Source organism: Petaurus breviceps, unplaced genomic scaffold, assembly GCF_028583685.1.
Source record: "Petaurus breviceps papuanus isolate PSGF00001 unplaced genomic scaffold, PetGlider_PUasm1.0 175, whole genome shotgun sequence".
Taxonomy (NCBI): domain Eukaryota; kingdom Metazoa; phylum Chordata; class Mammalia; order Diprotodontia; family Petauridae; genus Petaurus; species Petaurus breviceps.
In genome coordinates, this window is record NW_027185764.1 from 41,989,160 (window position 1) to 42,004,237 (window position 15,078).

General features: G+C 37.9%; 1 long non-coding RNA gene across 3 annotated transcripts in view; it reads left to right on the forward strand.

Annotated features, from left to right (window-relative positions):
• Window positions 1-15,078, forward strand: part of LOC138158824 (uncharacterized) — a 107,217-nt gene that overhangs the window by 26,937 nt on the left and 65,202 nt on the right. For 2 of the 3 annotated variants that reach the window (XR_011167728.1, XR_011167730.1), the window contains exons 3-5: window positions 5,941-6,036; window positions 6,948-7,025; window positions 8,235-8,348. This is a non-coding gene — a long non-coding RNA (uncharacterized lncRNA). The remainder of the gene's footprint in view (window positions 1-5,940; window positions 6,037-6,947; window positions 7,026-8,234; window positions 8,349-15,078) is intronic. The other variant, XR_011167729.1, reaches the window with a different exon arrangement.

Here is a 15,078-nt window from a genome sequence, read left to right on the forward strand (position 1 = left end):
AGCATGAACAATATTATTTAATAAAACGAGAGCTGTTTTTTCCACAAACTCAGCACTTGTTACTTGGATGACTGCATTGTTTTTTACTCAGGTCATGTTCATCATTGTCTTTGTCTGGCGATGTAGTATGAATGCTGCTGCATAAAAAAGTAAGCAAAATTAAGGAATGAGTCTGATTATGAAGGTTCATGGCTATTCTAGGAAACTCACAGAGCTCACATCCATTCCTTCCCTAATGTATAGGGTGCTGACTGCAGAAAAAAATGACTTGAAGATACATTAAGGATATACAGACAATTTTGTTGAGGTGTGCAATGCAATGCTTTTATTGGGGGAAGAAAGGTGGCCCTGGGACACCCCATAGATGAAAGAAACCAAGGATGATTTTAAATTGTCAAAAGTTCAAAAGCTAGGGCCATCTGCTTTTGAAAGAAATAGGAATCACTGGTTCAGTGACTATCTCAAGTTATCTTCAGAGATTGGAATTCATAGCAAAAGTCCAGTTATGTAGAGGTGGGTGTAGTGGATAGAATGTGGCTCTCAAAGTCAGGAAGCTCTGGGTTCAAGTCCTGCCTCTGACCCATGCTGGCTCTGTAACCCTGGACAAGTCACTTCATTTGTTAGTGCTCTAAGCAAATTTCTAAGGCAATACATTTTGGAGAAGGTGCTAACTTGCATGGTTGAGGGAGTTTCCACTGCTAATAAAATCACAGATCTATCCATAGATTAAAGGATCATAGATTTAGAACTGGAAGAGACCTTAGGAGCCATGCAATCCAACTTCCTCATTTAATCAATGAGGAAACAGTCACTGAGAGGTTATATGTGATTTTCCTAGAGTCACACAGCTATTTAAGTGTCTGAGATATAGGAATTGGACTCAGATCATTGCTTCATCCAGGACTCTCTCCCCCATAACACTCTGCCTCTATCCCTTAACCCCTATATCACTTCAACTTAAGAGAACAGAAAATGGTTTCTATTTAGTTAATTTTTATTGAGATTTCAGTGTAAATACACCTTACAATTGGGGAACTCTTCTGTTCCTTAAGTGAAGAGTTGGTATTGAATCCTGTTCTAGTGAGTCCACTGATAGAACTCCCATGATTAGAAAGCCTGGCTTGTGGGGAACCTTGTACATTAGTCATTCACCAGTCAATCATCAAGCATTTATCAAGCACTTACTATTTGCCAAGCACTGAGCTAAGTGCTGGGGACACCAAGAATGGCAAAAACATAGTCCCTTCCTTCAAGGAGCTGGCATTCTAATGGAAGAGACATTTTGCAAATAAAGAACTATGTACACATGAGGGAAGGCATTAGCTGAGGAGAGGAGGAAGAGCATTGAAGGCCCTTCTTGAAAAAAGTAGAACTAGGGCATCTAGGTGGCAAAGTGAATAGAGCACCAGTCCTGTAGTCAGGAGGACCTGAGTTCAAATCCAGCCTCAGACACTTGGCACTTAACTATCTGTATGACCTTGGGCAAGTCACTTAACCCCAATTGCCCTGCCTTCCACCTCTCAAAAAAAAAAAAAAGGAGAACTTGATCTAAATCTTAAAGGAGGTCTGGAAAGCCAGGAATAAGAGACAAGGGATTTTCGAGGACTAGGGACAGGTAGTGAAAGGCTAGAGGTGGAGTGCTGTGTGGGAGGAACAGTGAGGAGGCTGGTGGAGCTAAATAGTAGTAGAGTGATGAGGGGAAAGATAGGATGGGGCCAGTCTGTAAAGGATTTTACATTTCAAAAAGATGGTTTTGTATATGATCTGGAAGGTAACATGGAGAGTTTATTGAGAGGGCCAAAGAGGGGCATACCTGTACTTTAGGGTGATGACTTTAGCAGCTGAGTGGAAGATGGCTAGGAATGGGGAGAGACTTTAGTTTGAGAGGCTATTCTGAAAGTCTTGCATGCCTGGAGTGGTTCCTCTTGGGCAGTTATAATCTTTCTTGGGTATGATTCCAATGTTGGACTTGACAGTCGATGGGAAATTACCAGAGCTTATCTCATAGGTACCTAGATTAGTTATGGTTTCAGGGCACAGAGAATGTTTTCTTGCCTCAAATTCAGTTTCCCGACCTTTTTGCAGATTTCTGAAACTCTGAAATGCAAATTCAAGTTTTTGGTTCAGGATTCTTAGCTCTAAGTTTAAATGCAAATACCTGGGCAAGTGAGTGTGTTATTGAGAGATATCCTTTCTGGAGAGCAGGTTTAGGCAGTGGGCAAAGGTAGACAGAACCTAAGGATAGATCACATGTAGGGAGAGGAGGGGTTGAAATGGAGGGGAGGTTAAAGAGGAAGCTGCAGATAAAAAGCAAATTTTGCATACTTAATATTGTTTTTCCCCTAGTGCCAGTCAAAGAAATGACCCTGCCATTTAAAATAAAACAAAATATTTTGATATTATCTTGAGGAACTTTTTGAAAAGACATTTCACATACCAATAGAATCTCAAGGTGAGAAGGGAAGGAAGAAAGAAGGGGGAGGGGGAAAAGGAGGGAGAAAAGATGGAAGGAAAGCAGAAGGAGAGAATGAAAAGTAGGGAGGAGAAAAGGAACCAAGGAGAGTAAGAAGAAGAGGAGAAGGGAAGAAGGCATTGCAAAAAGGATTTTCCCTGCCTCCCTTTACATTTTTTTTGAAGAAATAAAACATTTATTAGGTTCATTTTTTGTCCAATTTGGACCTTACATTTTCATATGGGAAGATAGCACACAAAAGGAAGATGAAAAGGGTGGGGGTAGGGTGGGGGTGGGGAGGATAATCTCCTTTGTAACATCCCTAACAAGTCATCATTCATCATGTGTTTGGTCACCTCCAGTGACAGCAAACCCAGTACATCCTTGTATGGAACCCCAAATTACCATCTTGCTTCTTCTACCCATTATTTCCTCTTCTGCCCTCAGCGCCAAGCAGAACAAATCTAACCCTTCTTCCTTATGGTAAGCCTTTTAAATACTTGGAGACAGCTATCATGTCCCCCCTTAAGTTTTCTTTAGGCTCACAGTCTCTATTTCCTTCACCATTCTGTCCTACAGTGGGTGGAATGCTGAACCTTAATTCAAATCCTGCCTCAGACTCCTGCTAATTGTGTGACCCTGGGCAAGTCACATCACCTCTGTTTGCCCCACTTTCCTCAGTAGTAAAATGGGGATAATAATAGTACTTGCCTCCCAACGTTCTTGTGAGCATCAAATGAGAACATAGGTGCAAAACTCTTTGCAAATCTCAGTGTTCTATAAATGTTAGTTATTATTATATAAATGCAAGCTCTTACTACTCTCTTGGTTTCTGTCCAGCTTATTAATGTTCATGCTGAAATGTGGTAAATCTATTCCTGCCTGGTTTGAAACTTGAAAGAGGTACATTTGGGAAGACACGATTATTCTTCATAATGTTATATTGTGCTACATAATATTCATAATTATTTCTAAAGAAAATACTGTAAAAAATCAGACTAGATAAAAGAAAACTTGTACAAAAAGTTAAATCACTGAACTTTTTAGAAATTTGACTGAGGGAAGGCTTTTGTCCCAATATTAATATTATAATCAGTATTTCTATTATAACTGGCCTTTTGTTTATTTAGTTTCATTTGTCAGGGTTCAATTTTACCTGAGCCCTCAGTTCAGTAATTATCTTTATTAGTTATCTTCAGAGATTGGAGATGAATTTCTCCTTCATGACTTCCAAGTTCTGTTTAATTGTTTTAATTTTTAATCTAAATTCCCTTATAACCCCTCTTATAATCATTTCATAGTTATCATTAGCTCTTCTATTGAATCTGGTAGTATTTTTTTTTCTTTTTAATTCATAGGCAATGTTATTTCTACAAGGAGGGAAAGGATTCCCTTCTTGGAAATTATTAGATTATTAGAATTTATTAGAGATTGGAAATTATTGCAGATGCCTGCAGTGTCTTATAGGGCTGTTTACATATGATAGCAGGATGTTAGTGCTGCTAACAGGGGTGGGGACCCTGTGGCCTTGAGGTCATATATGACTTTCTAGGTCCTTGGGTGTGAGTTTTTGACTGAGTCCAGGTTTCACAGCACAAATACTTTTATTAAGGGAATTTGTTCTGTGAAGGTTAGATTCAGTCAAAGGGCCACACTTGAGGACCTAGAAAGCCACATGTGGTCTCGTGACCACAATTTCCCCATCCCGGTATCCAAATCTCAGTTCTGTTACTTGTTACACTTGTGACCTTGGGTAAGTTGTTTATCTTCTAAGGGCTTCAATTCCTTCATTTGCAAAAGATGGAGTTGGAGTAGATGGCTTCCATGGTTCTTTCCTGCTTTAAATCTAGGTCCCCTTATTCCTTGTCATAAAATCAAGTCTTCCTAACATCACCTGGTGATGAAATTCTCAGAATGTCATTTTACTGTTCCTCAAATGACAGGTGCAAAGCCAGGTGCAAGGTTCATTTCCCAATATAATTCCCATGCAATCTTCTATAGTAAATAAGAAAAATGCCATCTCCCTCATTTTGTGAATAAAAATAATTTAGGAATAAATAAAGTGACTTCCCCTATATGAATAAGGAAACTGGCTGGTTGTACAATTCTGAGTATAATTATAAATTTTTTTCGACTTAGAAGATAATCCAGTCATTATTGAGTCATTTTACAGAAGAGAAAACAGAGGCTCAGGAAGATTCAACCCCTTGCTCCAGGTCCATGATAAATCTGGTATAATATCCCATGCTCCCATTCCTTCTGATCCTTGTATCTAGTGGCTCTTTTAAAGAGTAAAGGCAAGTCACCTTTACTCCTGTCATTTAAAAACTGAACATCAACTATAACCACAACAACAAAAATAGGCAACCTAACAAGAACACCAAATACCCAACCCCCAACAGCAGTAATAATAATAGCTAACATGTATAGAATAGCCCCATGCTAAGCATAGCAATAATAACTATTATTAATATTATAACAATTGTATAGCACTTACTTTGCATCAGATGCTATGCTAAGCATTATAACAATAGCTAGCATGTGTTTATATGTATATATGTATATAAACACACGCAATATATATCTATATATCTGTATCTATATATGCCAGGCATGTGTTATTACATATGCAGGCACTATTCTAAGCACTTTATAATAATTATCTCATTTAGGGGTGGCTAGGTGGTGCAGTGAATAGAGCCTTGGCCCTGAAGTCAGAAGGAACAGAGCTCAATTCCAGCCTCAGACACTTGACACACTTACTAGCTGTGTGACCTTGGGCAAGTCACTTAACCCCAATTGCACTCCAAAAAGCAAAAAATAATAATAATAATGATCTCATTTGATTCTTACAACAATTCTGGGAGGTAATAATAATAAAAATAGCTAGCATTTCTATTTCATTATGTTCTCAGCATTATGCTAAGCACTTTATTAATAATAGCAGCCAACATTTATATAATGCTTAATACATGTCAGTCACTGTCCTAAGCACTTTAACATTTATGTATATGCCAGACATATTATTACAGATGCAAGACACTAACTATGATGAGCAGTTTGTGATTATTTTCTCATTGGATCCTCACAACCACCTTGGGAGGCAGGTGCAATTATTATCCCCATTTTTACAATTGAGGAAACTGATGGTAAAGTGACTTTTCCAGGGTCACACAGCTAGTAACTGTCTGAGGCTAGATTCAAACTCAGCTCCTCCTGACTTTAGACCTGGTTCTCTATCCACTGAGCCACCTAGCTTCTCCCAACCTTTCATTTTTTAACATCTCCAGGAAGAGGATCTGCTGACTTTTAATAATGGAGGAAGGGTATGGTGAGCTCACATCCCAATGGGTTGCTGAAATGAATTGTTTGTCTAGTAATTTGGTAACTTTTTCCTCTCTGAGGCCACTCCTTAGGAGTTGGGCTCCTCTTGTGGGTCGGGGTTCACCAGGGAGGCCTTGCATTGTGTTTCTCTTTCCTGAGAACAGGGAGATTGGCATGCTCCTGAGCCAGTGTCACAGCCCGCAGACGTTTAATGCCTCTTCATGTGAGGCCAGGATTCCACGCCCAAGTGCATTTAGTAGGTCAGTACAGTAATTTTAAATGTCTTTCTTTCAATCTTTTGCCATCTTCAATTATACCTTTCCACCCTACTATTTGTGTAATTTTCTTCTGTCTGAAGTCTCTTTACTGTTGCTCTGTGTTGCACAGCTTGACAAATTACCCATCAAGCCATATCTTTTCAGCCCAGAAATGCGCAATAACACAGAGTCATGGCATTATCACATGTTGTGCACTTTATTTCCTCACAGTTCATTCAAGTGTGTCATTTTATTTTCCCTGCTTCCTTTTGTCATCATGGAGATTAACCATTTGATCCTCCCCAAACTTTAGAAACAATTAGAATTTCATTATACTGGAAGCGGAGAGTAGATGCTTGTTATGGAGCACAGTTTTCATATTATCAGTGGCAAAATTAAACTCATGAATCCTGAGTCCTTTTTGAAGTAGAGACTTTAGAGGTTATTATACAGCTGAGTAACCCTGGCTTTGGACAAGAGAATTATTTGTAGCCCCTGGCCACCAAACACATTAGCTGTAAGACACCATTCAGTTTGACAGCCAGTACCAGTGTCTCGTGTTCTCCTGGGAATTATGGAACTCTCTGGGCCAGATGCATTCTGCACACAAAGTCTCCCCCAAGCTTTAGATAAATACCAATAATTGTACAGCACATGACCAGATACTGCGGTCATTACAAGTGTGTGTTAGAAAATCAATCAATATAGATAGGCTAGTCAGCAGGGCTGTAACTGATATGAAGACAGATCTTTTGTAACTGAGCTGAATATAATATCGAGAAGGGATTTTCTTAAACACAGTGCTTAGAACTGTGTTTAAAGCCAATTACTATCCTCCAGAAGGGGAGATGGGTTAGATGCTCATTGACCTGTTGGGGGCTTACAAGATTCATTCACACTTTATTTTAATACAGTGGCTGCTTTTCATGGTATTGTACGTCATCTAGTCCAAGCCCTTCATTTTACAAATGGGGAAACTGAGGCCTCAAAAGGTAAGTGACTTGTCTAAGACTATATAAGTAGTTCATAAAATAAGTTCATAACATAAGATCACAAAAGCAGTTCATAATATAAAGTTCAAAGGAGAGATTTGGATTAAAACCCCGACTCCCCAGCCAATGGTATTTCTGCTGTGCCAGTCTGGCTACATTAATTCTTTCAGTGTGTCTAGTATTAAACTTTGGCAGCCCTTGAGCAAGGATAAGAAAAGGAAGGGGTGTAGTTAAAGTTCAGCTTTAGTCTGAAAAATGGTTTTATTCTGAAGCAGAGTGATGTAATTCAGAAACAACAATGAAGAGAGAAGTAGGAAGGAAGAATCCACACTGCAAGGGATGTTTTGAGAAGTGAAAGGAAGACTGCTCTGCAAATATGAGACAGGGGCTTGTATACCATAGCTAGCTAGCTGACAGCTTCAAGCAGTTGGTTCACATAAACAGTAAATATAGAACGAGAGATCAGCAGAATGATTAAAATAGATGTAGGTATAGAGGCCCCGATTGTTATCACTGCATATCTATGACACCCAGCTAAGCTCCAGAGGGGTCCAAAGCATATGCTGAAGATAAAAGAAATTCATGGAGAAGACAGAGAAAAAAAAATGGGGTGGGTATCTTTGAGGACTGGCTCTCAGGAAAGAGAGGTAGGAAGGAAACAGATATTTTTCTTTGGTTTCTTAATAGGAGGTCAGGCAACTGTTCAGGGAAGGGGAAAATAGGTACATAAAGGCATTAGGAAGAGTAACAACTTAACTAGGTAGGCCCTGGGAGGTCCGACTTAAATACACGAAAATACTGCTTGAATTAGTTGATTCTCTGTCACATTGAGAAGAGGTTTCAAGCTAAAGTAGCTCCTCAGTGCCTAATCAGCACAGCTCTGTTCATGATGGTGTTCAGATGTGTCCTGTGATGGGTACATGATATAGTCATGATTTGTTTGACTAACAGATACTACCCTATTTCCCTATTTGAGTTGAGAAAAACCAGAAAATAGATTTGATACATATCCTTCCCTTTCGGTCACATCTATTGTATAAAACACACACACACACATATAACATTGTAATAATGATATAATACATATATTGTATTGTATATAACTGCTCCTGTCAAACTCTATATATTATAGGACTGTATAGGGGGCCAGGCCATTCACTGCAGGACCTCCAAGCCTTGTCACATCTGAACTCTTTCTAAAATTTTCAGGATGTTCCAACTGCTACTGTATCTGCTTCTTTGTGGATTCTGCCTGGGCGAACATGGAGTGAAGAGACTGGACTGCAGACCTGTTCCTGAATGTTCTAAGGAATTGAGGAATGAGTTAAGTACCAAGGAGTTGGGGCCGAATCTCAGTTGTCAGTGTCATGTGGTAGGCCTGATAAAACAAAACAAAACAAAACAAATTATATCAACTGTTCTTCTAGGGTTCCCACGGGGCCACCAGCTACTAGTTACACCAATAACAGCTGAGCCTACCATTATTCTCAGCTAACTTCCCTCTATCAGCAGCTGAGCCTTCCCCTCTCAGCTCTGGGCTGTTCTGCAATGGCCAACACGGAAGCTGAGACTCTGATTGCCAAGGGGCTACAGTGGTCACCTGAGGAGCAACTGACTAAATATTTCTACAGTTACCACTCTGTCATTCTGAATCAGGATTACCTTGATGTCTGATCAAGTCTGGATGCTGGTCAGCAGGACTGGTCCATGCTCCGTTTGCCCGGGTTAAGAAACGAAAGTGGGGTTTTTGACATCTGCTGTCTCAGTAGCTCCTGCTCTGAGGTCAGCCAGGAAGGTTGTGGGCCTCAATGCTTATTCAGTTGTTTGCCTATTTTCTGTGTTTGTATATGTTTCTAAAGGGCAGGAATTATTTATTTTTAATTTGTTTTGTTTTTTCCTAGGCATGACAATATGCCGTACATAGTTAGCTGCTTGAGAAATGTTTTTTTGGTAATAATAGTGATAGTGATAGTGACAGGTATCCTAAAACAGTGGTCTGAACTCCCCACCTCTCCATCTCTGCCTCTCTCTCTGTCTCTGTCTCTCTGCCTCTCTGTCTCTGTCTCTCTCTGTCTCTCTCTCAGTCTCTCTGTCTGTCTCTGTCTGTCTGTCTGTCTCTCTCTGTCTCTGTCTCTTTCTCTCTCCCCATTCCTCCATCTCTCTTTCTGTCTCTCTCAGTCTCTGTCTCTCTGTCTCTCTCTCTCTCCCTCTCTCCTTCTTCCTCTGTCTCTCCCTCTCCCCCTCTCTCTTTCCACACTCTCCTCCCTATCTCCTCTTTCTGTCTTCTCCCCCCTCTCTCTTTCCCCTTTCTCTCCCTATCTCCCACTCCTTTCTCTCTAGGGTGCTATAATAGGTAGGGCACTCAACCTAAGTCACAAAGACATGGATTAAAATTTTGCCTCAGACATTGAGAGCCGTGTGATTCTGGGTAAATTATTTCACCTCCACCTGTCTTTGCTTTGTATTCCACATCTGTAAATTGAGAGGATTGGATGTAATGATCTCTAAGATGCCTTACAGTTCAAAATCTATGATCCTATCTATTACTTTTGTTAAATACCAGGCTTTGTCTTAGTGGTAGAGCTACAAAGAGAGACAAAAATACATCTCTTGCCCTAAAGGAGCTAACATTCTAATTGGGAGAGGTAAAGAAATTATATGACTTCACATTTTTATATAGGACACTTTCAAATATATTATGATAAAACTTTAAAACACTTTCAAATGTAGTATCTCCCTTGATTCTTTCAATATTGCTATGCCATAGAAAGGGCAAGTAGAATTATTGGCAATTTACAGATGGAAATTGAGGTTGTTCCTTCTTTAAGGTCACATAGCTAGAAAATGGTGAAGGGAATTAGTACTGCTTTTTTCCCCTCTTAAAATAGAAGTAAAAAGGAATGACAATAGAGAGTGTGGTAATGTCAGTGAGACAGTGAAAAGCATTGAGCTTTCTCATCTATGGGAATAATATAGCTTGATTTATATATCTTATTATTATATTAGTTAATATCTGGGGAGAGAAGAAATGAAAATGCCTATAATAGTACCAGATTTGGGTATGTGAAGCGGGTGTGATAGTATCAAATTCTCTAGTTGAGATTTTTATTAAACTTTACCACCTGTAATGGGAATGCAAATTTGAAAGATCTTCCCTGCCCCTAGGTTAAAGTGCACCTGAAGCCTGGGGTGGGAGGCTTGTTTTTCAGTAGATACTTTTTGATTGGCCAGTGGGTCAATAAGGTTGTTACATTCTCTGAGCCAGGAGAAGGCTATATAAGCCCTGATGTGAGGCTTTGTTTTGGGGGCTCACTTGGAGAAGTGTTCTGTGATTTGATCTGTATTCTGGGAAGCCGTTGTCCAGATCCCCCCCGGCTTTGAAAAACCCAGATGTGGAAACCCAGATGTTGACTGGGTATGGATGTAATGGTTGGACAGTTTGGAAATCTGTCTACTTGATCTGTTTCTGTCTTGATAATTCTGCTTGTATACTTTGAAGTTCGGGGTGCTGACCTTTTCCCCTGAACAAGGTAAACGATATATGTCTGACTGATTAAAGTAAGCTTGTTAACCCATTTTGAGTTGCTTTCCTTTAACAAAGCAGATCCAAGAACCTGTATGGGCAGCAAACCCTGAGGACATGCTTGGGGTGCTTGCTGCTACACCACCAAGTAAAAAAGAAATTAGGAGATTCAAAAAACAAGGAACTGTGTTTTTTTGTGGGCCAGGGAAATGTATTTTCATTACTGTAGCAGACATTTAGATAGTGACCCATGAATGCTTGTGAGTCTGTCTTTGTATTTGACATTAAAAACTATGAGTGCCATTTCTTTTTGTGTTGTATAGAGCATTAATAAAAACCTAGGTTGGTGTGGGATATTTAGCTTCATATGTTGGGATATTTTTACTCCATGTAGACACAGACTGAATATAGATTGAAAGTTCTTAACCTGTCATCCATAGACCCCTTTCATAGACAGATTTTGGGAGGCCCATCATCTGGTATAGGGGAAAAACATCTTTATTTTCACTAATATCTAACTGAAATGTTGCACTTTCTTTAATCAAGAATGTAGGCAACAAACTATAATGGTATTGGTGGTACCCACAAGTTTGTCATCAATCAAAATCACAATTATTTCGTATCACATTACATTTTTTATAGATATCTAGAAATATCATTAAGTTCATCATTACTTTGAAATTATCATTGTAATCAGAGCTTCTGCCAGACAGATTATTGCATCTCAAGTGCATTTTTAAAATATGTTGATCACTTTCATTCAATATGTTTGGTTTCCTTTGTAATCCTATGTATTTTATTTTATGCATTTAAAATAATTTTTTTATGAGATAGAGGTCCATAGACTTCACCACATTGCTAAAAGGGGTTCATAACACACAAAAAAGCTTAAGAATCCTCAGTTTAGATAGAATACTAATAGACTGGCTTTATAGTAATGATGCAATGAGAATAATTTATAGTAGGAAGCAAAGAAAGATATAAAGTGATAAGGTACATGTGTATTACTTTGGTAGACTTGCTATAACTGACTTTTTGAGATATATAGCAATGTACACCATGTACTTGGGGGCGGGATTGAGTCCTTAGCATTGTCACTTAGAAACACAACCACTAATTATCACTACAGAGATTTGAGTCCTAGAAGATGCTCTTCTCTTTCTTTTTTTTTTTTTAAATCAGGTACAGCTTTCATAACCTACTGTGCATTGAAGGAAAATAGAGGATGACTTTTCAAATTTCAAAGATCTGTTTTCCTTCAGAAAAAAAGTTGATGACTATCACATTTAAAAATGAAATTCCATTTTTAAAGCATCCAGAAAAGTATTAGAGATCTATCGTGTAAAAACGAATGGTCTTTTTCTTCTTATATTGCCTCCCCACCAAAGAATTCTCATATTCTTCTGAACAGTTTTCTAGCCTTACCAGATACATGGAAATTCACTACTTTTGCTGACAAACAAAATGCCACGAGATTTGTCATACAAATCACATTAGAAGAGGTTCCAAAAACTTGACGACGCTGACAGTTGTTTTCAGCAAATGGCTGCTTTACTCTCGTACTGTCAATGTTGATGTCCTGGTGCACATGTAAAAGAGCAATGTGATTAAGGCAAGCTTGTCCATGGGCGATCTGAGCCAAGTTTTCAGTCTCCGTGTGGCACTGAAAGATTGCTCAGCTGTTGCAGATAAGGCAAGAATAGCTAGCAGATTTCTGCCATTTAAAAAAAAAAAAAACTCCGGATATATATTCTGTAGGAATTTGCCAACATCTGCTACTGACCTAAAGTTCTGGATAAAAGAGGGTTTTTTTGGGGGGTTTCATTTCCTGTATAGTAATTGACAATAGTTATTGGCCAAAATTGCTTTACTTTTAAAATAATAAATTATGTTCACCAAGATAGAATGAAAGATAGATTATTACCCTTGTAAATTATATTCTCTGTCCTTAACCTCCAGACCTACATACTTTTTTATTCTACTTGTTGAATGTATCATCTAAGTTTTCTCAAAATTATATACACATACACATGTAAATATAAACACAATATGCATTCAGACACATATATGCACATATATGTATGTAGACACACGTGTGTATATATACATGTACATATATGTATGTAGACACATATACATAAATATGTGTGTGCGTCACATCATGGTAATTTTTTGGACAAAGAATTTAAACACTAAATAATTTTTGTGATTCCACAGAAGGCATTCTCTTAAAGCTTGTATTTTTAAAAAGAACTTTCTAGAAGGCTTTAGAATAGATGATAGAAGTTACATAATTCTAAAAAATTATCCAGTTAAATTTGCACCTTCATATGAATGTCTATGAATGTCTATATATCTACTGAAATATGATAAATCTGTTTTATTTAGATATAGGGTCATACACATACAAGATATATATATACATATATGTGTGTGTGTGTGTATTGTGTGTGCATGTGTGTGTGTATCCCATAATGGTAATTTCTTGGACAAAGGATTTAAACACTAAATGATTTTGGTGATTCCACAGAAAGCATTCTCTTAAAGCTTGTATTTTTTAAAGGGCTTTCTGGAAGACTTTAGAATAGATGATAGAAGTTAAATAATGCTGAAAAATTATCCAGTTAAATTTGTACCTTCATATGAATAGACTATGTACTGAAATATGATAAACTTCTTTTGCTTAGATAGAGGGTCATAGATTTCAAGCTAGAAGAGAGATAGTGAGTGGCAGAGCAGAGAGGGATATGAAGGAAGGTCTCCTAATTCTCCCTCCAGCATCCTTTCCATGAGTTCTTGCAGCCTCAGAATTTTCCAAATTTAAACAAATGATGGAGCAAACATTTAACAATCTCTCATATCATTCTTAGAAATTCAGGTTCTATTTTGCTTTCAGGATAAGCTAAGGGATCACATTTTTAAATCAGTGAGTCTCGATGACATTTCGTTTTAAGGGTCAATTAAAAGGGGAAAAAAGAGTGATATTACTTAAAACCTATCTCATAAGAATGAGTGTGTTACTTGATTTGTCTCTTCTTGCTTTTGGTCATCTTCTAGTACAGCTGTGTGCATTAACTGTCTGACTTCACTTTGAAAATCTTAAGCCACATTCTTAACAACAGTTGCTTCATGTTGGTTGAAATTCTCTGTGGCCCCTTTTTTTCCATTCACCAGAGCCGACAGCCACCAAAGTAGAGACATAGTTTCCAAGAACTTAAGCACGTTTCATGGTTCCTGAATTCCAACTATTTCCTACAGGAGTAGGAAAGGCATATGCAGATAGTGTTTGAAAGTTTATTGCTGTAAATTAAAAGGGGAAAATGGATATGAAAGTTATGATATTTTATTTTTACTTTAAATATCTTTTTATTTTTCAGTGTCATCGCTAGCATGTGCACATAATTGGAAAATCCCATTCATACTAGAAGATGAATCCTCTGGCCCTGTGATAAGTCATTATCATATACTTAGCTTATAAAGAAAAAAAATCTCTTAGAAATAATTAAGGATGAAAAATGACTCAAACTGAAAGGGATGGCTGCTTTCCCTGAAAGCACTTTTTATTTTCTAACCTAGATCTACATTTTTCTCTATAAGCATCTTTAGGTTGTACTAAAAATACAGGCATTCAAAGTTCAGATTTTAAGTCCAAAATTACTGCTTTTCAGATCCTTTGAGTCATCTAAAAAATGGGTCAAAGCAACAGTGCATAATTTGAAAAGTTAACAAAATGTTACCAATGGAAATAAACCAAAAGTCAGTGTAATTGCAATAACCTTTAACACCTATATCTTTAACAGTGTCAAATATATAATATATCCATATACATCCATCCATACACAGAAACACATAGACACACACACACACATTTATATTTTAGGAGCTCAAAGCCTGCACAAAATACTTCACAGTGTCAGAACCTTTGTTTCTGCAGAGTTGAGGGGTTGGGAAGAGAATAGACAGGAATAAAATTTTTCTTATCAATTGCCCAGATTCTCTGATTAAAATACTTAAAAAGAAAAACTGGTTTTTAATGTTGAGTAAGAATAGTATATGAAAAGGGTAAAGTATGCATCAAAAGAAGAGAATGTGCAAGTGGGGCACTCATTGAAATAATAGCATAAGGAAACATTTTCCTTTTTTAAAATACATTTTCTTTTTCCAATCATTCATACTTCTATCAATAATAACCCTTACATTTGAGAAATAATATATCACAGAGAAAGAAATGTTGCATCAGTTTTGAAAATTACCAAGTCCTAGCACTGGCTGCTTGCTTTGATTTTCTTCCTCCCTCCCCCCCCCCCCCCCCCCCCCCCCCCCCCAGGATAATTGTTCTTTTCTAACATCTTTATTCTAGACTCAAGGACTCCACAAGACTTTTGTGCAATTCCTTCGCATGATATACTATAGATAACAGAAGGGCGTGAGGAGACAGAGACAAAGAGAGACACAGAGACACAGAAAGAGACAGAGAGAGGAAAGACAGAGAGAGAAAGAGAGTGAGAGAGAGAGAGAGAGAGAGAGAGA